Source organism: Hippopotamus amphibius, chromosome 12 (assembly GCF_030028045.1).
Source record: "Hippopotamus amphibius kiboko isolate mHipAmp2 chromosome 12, mHipAmp2.hap2, whole genome shotgun sequence".
NCBI lineage: Eukaryota > Metazoa > Chordata > Mammalia > Artiodactyla > Hippopotamidae > Hippopotamus > Hippopotamus amphibius.
Genome location: NC_080197.1, coordinates 77,660,230 through 77,666,904, shown reverse-complemented (window position 1 = coordinate 77,666,904; position 6,675 = coordinate 77,660,230). Strand labels below are relative to the sequence as shown.

The following is a 6,675-nucleotide window of genomic DNA, read 5'->3' as shown; positions in this document are numbered from 1 at the left end:
TCTCCATTTTAATAGGTAAATATAACATTGTTCATAGATGCTGAAAAATAAACATCTTTTTGTTTCTGCAAAATGCTTTAAGAAAATACGAATGGATAACATGATAACATATACCTATTATAACCTAAAAGCCTGTATCCTCTTAAGTACAAAAATATGAGAAGCAATCCCATTAAACTTAGGAAAAGGACACCCATGTCCATGTACCAGAAAATGTAAGTAAAGAAGAAACATGGAAGATTTCCATCATGGCAGCTTCCATTTCGGGCTACACCTTCAGTGCTGTGTGTTTCCACAGCGCCAACAGCAACGCCAACCACAAAGGATTTTTGCTGGGCGAGGTAGGACAACAGGAAATCTTCAACATCAGTGACTCTCAAATCAGCAACACAGAATTTCTACAAGTAATTGCTGTGCTCACTCACTGGAAGTGGAATCATCCACCCTTAGTGCTGGAAGTGGTCGGGAGGAGACAGCAGCAGAAGAGCTCCCTTAGTTAACGAGGTGATGCAGCAGCGGTTACTGGAAAGAGGGGAAGCCGGAAGGAGAGGAGTTGTTCAGCTCACCCACCAGCAGGAGAAGCAGAGACAGGAAGCTAAGCAAACCCAGAAGTATGTCCCAGCGGGGATTTTCACAGAAGTGCAGGCAGAGATGCGATGCACACATGAGGAGAGGTCAACCGTGCGGATGAGCTCTGGAGGCTTCGGAAACTCCAGAATTCCAGAAATCCATAACCATCAGCCTTGGTCAAAACTTTTTAGTTTTTATGACTATGCAAGCAAAGTTAATGAGGAGAGCTTGGACAGGATTCTTAAAGATCGGAGAAAGAAAGTTATTGGATGGTACAGATTTTGGCGAAACACACAGCAGCAGATGTCGTACAGAGAGCAACTTATCCATAAGCAGCTCACCCGCATCCTTGGGGTGCCCGACCTCGTCTTCCTTCTCTTCAGCTTCATCTCCACCGCTAACAATTCCACTCATGCTTTAGAATACGTTTTCTTTACTAGCCAGCAAGAGTATAAAATGTCTTCAATGTCAAATACTTCTCAGAGGTATGCCGAAGTTATTAAAGAACATGGCACTGACTTTTTTGACAAGGATGGAGTAATGAAAGACATCAGGGCGATTTATCAGGTTTATAAGGCACTTCAGGAGAAAGTGCAGGCTGTGTGTGCAGATGTACAAAAGAGTGAGCGAGTTGTTGAATCTTGGCAGGCAGAAGTGAACAAATTAAGAAGACAAATCACTCAGAGGAAGAATGAAAAGGAACGAGAAAGAAGGCTGCAGCAGGCAATGATAAGCAGAAAATGCCATCTGAAAGTTCAGACCCCACGTTCAGCCCTCGGATGCCCTATCCTGGACTCGCAGCTGAAGCTAGAAGTCCGCTTTGAGACACGGAGCCCTCAGATCCTCCTCCCCCTTATACAGATCTTCACCCAAATAATCAAGAAAGTACTCTGAGCCATTCTCGCGTGGAAACTAGCATCTTTAAGCCTCGACCTCAAGCCGTGGGCTCCTCCAGTTATGCCTCCACCAGTGCTGGACTGAAATATCCTGGAAGTGAAGCAGACCCTCCTCCTTCCCAAAGAGCAGCTGGAGACAGTGCTGAGGAATCAGACGACAGTGATTATGAAAATTTGATTGACCCTACAGAGCCCTTCAACAGCGAATACTGACATTTGAGGGATTCTCGACCCATGACACATCCCGACGGGGGCTCCAGGAACACTCAGACCTCCCAGATTTAACTAAACAAAAGAAGCTTAGCACTGTTTTCCTTAATTGCTTATTGAGAGTCTTTTGAGGACTTAACCTGGGGGAGAACTGCTTTCTCAGAGCCCTGAACTCCCCGAGACGAGAGTTTTTGGGTTCAGAACTTGTAGGAGCCTCACACCCACGGGTCCTCACCTGCAGACTCAGTGTGCAGGTTTCACGACAGAATCATTAAGATAATCAAATTGTCCTAATTCTGGTGCGATTCATGGATGTACTGGTAAATTTAAGCAAAGATCAACTTATCAACGTAGTTTATGTTCTTTAAAATAAATTGGAAATTAGAGACTAAGCACAATTAGTCTATAAATGTTCTATAAATCAAAACCTTACCTCTTGCACTATCGTGCCTTGAAATTTACTTTTTTCAAATGGAAACTCGTTTAGCAGCAGCCTTCAAAGAACCTTCTTTCTATGATAAGCTGAATTCATCTTTGCCAGAAAAGAAATTTTGATAATTCCAAGAAGCCTAATTGGAACAAATCAGATGTACCTTCTTTTGTCTGCATGACATTGTGAGATCGAAAGAGAGGGCTTTGTTTCGACTCTTCCTACTAGCCTGATATGTACTGTCACTTAAAATGGTTGCCTTTTCAACTTTGGCTGGACTTTGCTGAAATTTTCTCATAAATGTGTCACAATCTAAAACTTCTCCTACCTTAAATAGAGACACAGATGTAGAGAACAAACATATGGACACCAAGTGGGGAAAGCGGGCAGTGGAGGGGGAGGGGTGTTGGGATGGGATGAATTGGGAGATTGGGATTGCCATATATACATTACTAATAAGAAAAAAAAGTCAAATTGTACACTTTAAATATATGCAATTCATCGCATGTCAATTGTATCTCAATAAAAGTTCTTAAAAAAAAAAGAAAAAAAGAAAAAAAAATGGTTGCCTTTAAAAAAAAATGTAGAAATACTAATTACCAGTCAGTAATCATCCAAATAAGTATGGCATAAAATAAATGACTTATTTTACTTTCAGGAGAGTACAGTGACTGCGGTGTTGCACTAGCCACATTTATGGTCTCTGTTCTGGTGTCTTAAATGAAGGACACACAGCAGCATAACAGAAAGGAGTTATGTTCCAGACCCGAGTTTTACGACGAACAGAGTCCAGACACAGTGTATTTAGCCAAGTTTGTACGTAAGGAAGATAACTTGTTTAGATCTTCTGACAAATCCTAGTGTTAGTTTTATTTGTGGAAGAAAGACATTTAATAAACTGTTTGGGAATCTTGGTTATTAAATAAAGATTCATTTTCTATCTGAATAACCATACTTTTTTGAGTTGCCATTTGGAAGATAGCTGTGGAATGTGTGGAGACTTTCCATAGGGATGAACTGGCCTTTTTGTGTAATTACAGCTTGTTTTCTAGTTTTAGGCCCAGAACGTGAGAAACCACTAAAGATGTCCATGGGCGTGATAAGCTCCTGGTTTGGAAATGACAAGACCCCTCCCCCCATCTACGGTGGGGTCAGCCCATGAAGCTAAGGCCGTGGATTATAACCGCCTTTCCTCTGGACTAGTTAAAATCTGTGAGACTGAGGAAGTTGTTTAAGAGGCTTAAGATCCAGGTTCTGAAAAAGTAATTTCATTTAGTAGGAGAGAAGTTTACGCTAGTCTCACTGGAAATGAAGCGCTAAAACTGCCATTCTTTAGGCATCTGCTCTATGGGGTCTGTATCTTCCTACTCTCCAGTTTTGTGGGCCTTGCACCACTGCCATTTGATTTGAAATGTTGCAGACCACTTTCTCTGCAAACGTGTTCCAGTGTTTATCAGCTACCTTCTAGCGGCTTCAGCACCGGTGTGAATTTAATTTTTTTTTTTGTAAGTGCCATCACCATCTCCTCTGTTCAGATTTTGACATTCAGGGAAATATTTTTATTTTTATGCCATACCAAAACCTACAATGTATATCTGATAAAAGCAGTTAAATGTGACAATAAAAACTTATTTAATCATCATACCATTGTTTTAATGTCTGTCTCAACACCCAGCAAAGTCTTGCTTAGTTTATCATCCTGGCAGTTCTTAGTCAACTTCATACAGTTTTTTAAAAGGCATGAAAAGTCATCCGCATGCAGATTTTTTTTTAATCAGACTGGTTTCGGGGAAATCCAAAAATAAAATTTACTAAAAGGTTTCTATTGATTTCAAGAATGTGCTGAATATCAAGTTATCAAGAGAACTGAGTATCAGTTGAGTAGAAAAGTAAATCTTAGTCCCCAAAAGGCACCTTTCACATAAGAATTAATCTTGTTTGAAAAGACTCCTCGGCCAGATCACCTAATGATTGAGATGTTGTAGAATCTGGTGCTCCTGGAGTGTCCTTGGAATTACAGGATCGCCTGAGAATGAGCGTCTACTGGCTGACAAGTATATTTTGAATTCTGCGGGAGCCATTCCAGGTTAATGCTGTATCTCTTCCAGGATCCAAGGTGATAGTCTTTTATATATATATATGTATAAATTTATTTATTTAATTTATTTATTGGCTGCGTTGGGTCTTCGTTGCTGCACAGGGGCTTTCTCTAGCTGCTGCGAGTGGGAACTACTCTTTGTTGTGGTGCACGGGCTCCTCATTGTAGTGGCTTCCCTTGTTGCAGAGCATGGGCTCTAGGCACATGGGCTTCAATAGTTGCAGCACACGGGCTCAATAGTTGTGGCTCACGGGCTGTTGCTCCGTGGCATGTGGAATCTTCCCAGAGCAGGGCTCAAACCCGGGTCCCCTGCATTGGCAGGCAGATTCCCAACCACTGAGCCACTTAGGAAGTCCCGATAGTCTTTTTTCATCAGGATTTTAAAAATATGGATTGTAGCCTTTTAGGATTTTACTCTATTTCTCCTCCAGCTAATTTAGAGAAAAGAAGATAGGATTCTTTTAACTTACTTGGAAGTCTGGACATGCTTAATAACATGTTGTAATTGGCTTTTCTGGAGAAGGATCAAAATGTAAAAACAGAAATCTCACCCCCAAACATTCAAACCTTAATTTAAAATTCTAGACACTGTGGGGCAGTGACCATAACTGCTTTAATAAATATATTTAAATTGAAAACAAAAAAAAAGAAGAAACAGAAACCAGACATAAAAATTAGAAAGGTAGAGTTCAATTACCATTAAGTATAAATGATATTATTGTCTATGTCAAAGATCAGCAAACTTTTACTTTAAAGGGCCAGATAGGAAATGGTCTCAGTTGCACTTTTCCTTCTTCTTTTTTTCTTAAAATACTTCTTTTAAACGTAAAAAAAAGAAACAAAAAACAAACAAAAACCATTCCTAGTCTTCAGCTGTACAATAACAGTCCATGGCTAGATTTGTCCCAGAGGCTACAGTTTGTAGATTCCTGGTATACCTGAAAAAAGAGGATCAAATAAAAACATTACAAACTCAAATAGAATTTAACAAATTCCATTTATACGTATGGAAGTCAGATAGCATTCACATCTACAAAGATAGTTGGTTAAAAACATAAGGAAAGAAAAGACCCTATTTAGGATAGCATCAAAAAAATTTCCTGAGAATAAACTTAAGAAATATGCAGGCTCTATAATTTTAAATGTTAATGCTACCAAAGGACACAAAAGAAGATTTAACCATGAAAAAGCATATCACGTCCCTGAATTCTCATGACCATAAAGCTGTCAAGATAGTTCATCTGTAAATTTAATGTCATCCCAATAAAAATACCAAAAGCGTATTTTTTTGGAACTAGACTGACTGGTTCTAAATTTCATACGGAAAAATTACCAAGAATAGCCAGGAAAATTTTGGGAAAATTAGAGTAACAAGGAAGATTGAAACTACCATATATAAAAACCTGTTCTGTCCTCAAAAATCAGAACAACACGAATAGAAACAAAGCTCACTAACACCAAATACAAAATTCAGAAATAGATTTAAGGACATATGAGAATTTCACATATTAAATTAAAGGCGTTGACTAAATGGGAAATTCATCTGAAGAAAAAAACAAAGGCAATCCCTATCTTATAACTGACACCAAAGTAGATTCTGATAGATGAAAGATTTAAATGAAATCACAAATTACTAAAAGGAAACAGAAGAATTTTATAACCTCATGTGAGAGAGAGTATGATGCAAAATCCAGAAACACAAAAAGTAATGACTTTTACCCTGGAAAAACTTTTTACAACTTCTATGAGACAAAAACAAAATAACCACAATAACAGTAATCATACTGCAGAAAAAAACAAAAGATAAACAACAAACTGGAAAAAATATTTGTAACTCATATGACAGGCAAGTGCTACATTCCTTCAAATGTCAAGAACTAAAAGTAATAAGAGAAAATCCAACAATCTAATGGAAATCGGACAAAGAATAGGAATAGACAGTTCACAGAAAAAGAAACCCAAATATGGATAGTCCCCAACTTAGGGTGGTTTGGCTTATGATTTTTTTTGACTTTATGATGGTCTACTTTCAGTACAGTATTCAATACATTGCATGAGATATTCAACACTTCATTATAAAATAGGCTTTGCGTCTGACAATTTTCTCTATCTGTGGGCTAATGTAAGTGTTCTGAGCACTTTTAAGGTAAGTGAGGCTAAGCAATGATGTTCATTAGGTGAGGTGTACTAGATGCATTTTAATCTTATGAAATTTTCAACTTAAACTGGGTTTATGGGGACACAACCCCATCATAAGTCAAAGAAGATCTATAGCTCTGGAACATATGAAAAGATGTTCAACCCCATTCACTATAAGAGAAATGCAAATTTGAGATACAATGAAATGCCATCTTTTCACCTGTAAGGCTGGTAAAGAGCTTTCTGTTAACTTGATAACTACCCACGAGAATGTGAGAAAAGAGACCTTCCCACATTGCTGACAGGAGTGCGAACTGATTCATCTTCCGCAC

General features: G+C 38.6%; 1 pseudogene; it reads left to right on the top strand.

The window, feature by feature from the left end:
• The first annotated feature begins 245 nt into the window (after positions 1–245).
• On the top strand, positions 246–1,751 carry LOC130833823 (BRISC complex subunit Abraxas 2-like; annotated as a pseudogene).
• Positions 1,752–6,675: the final 4,924 nt, after the last annotated feature.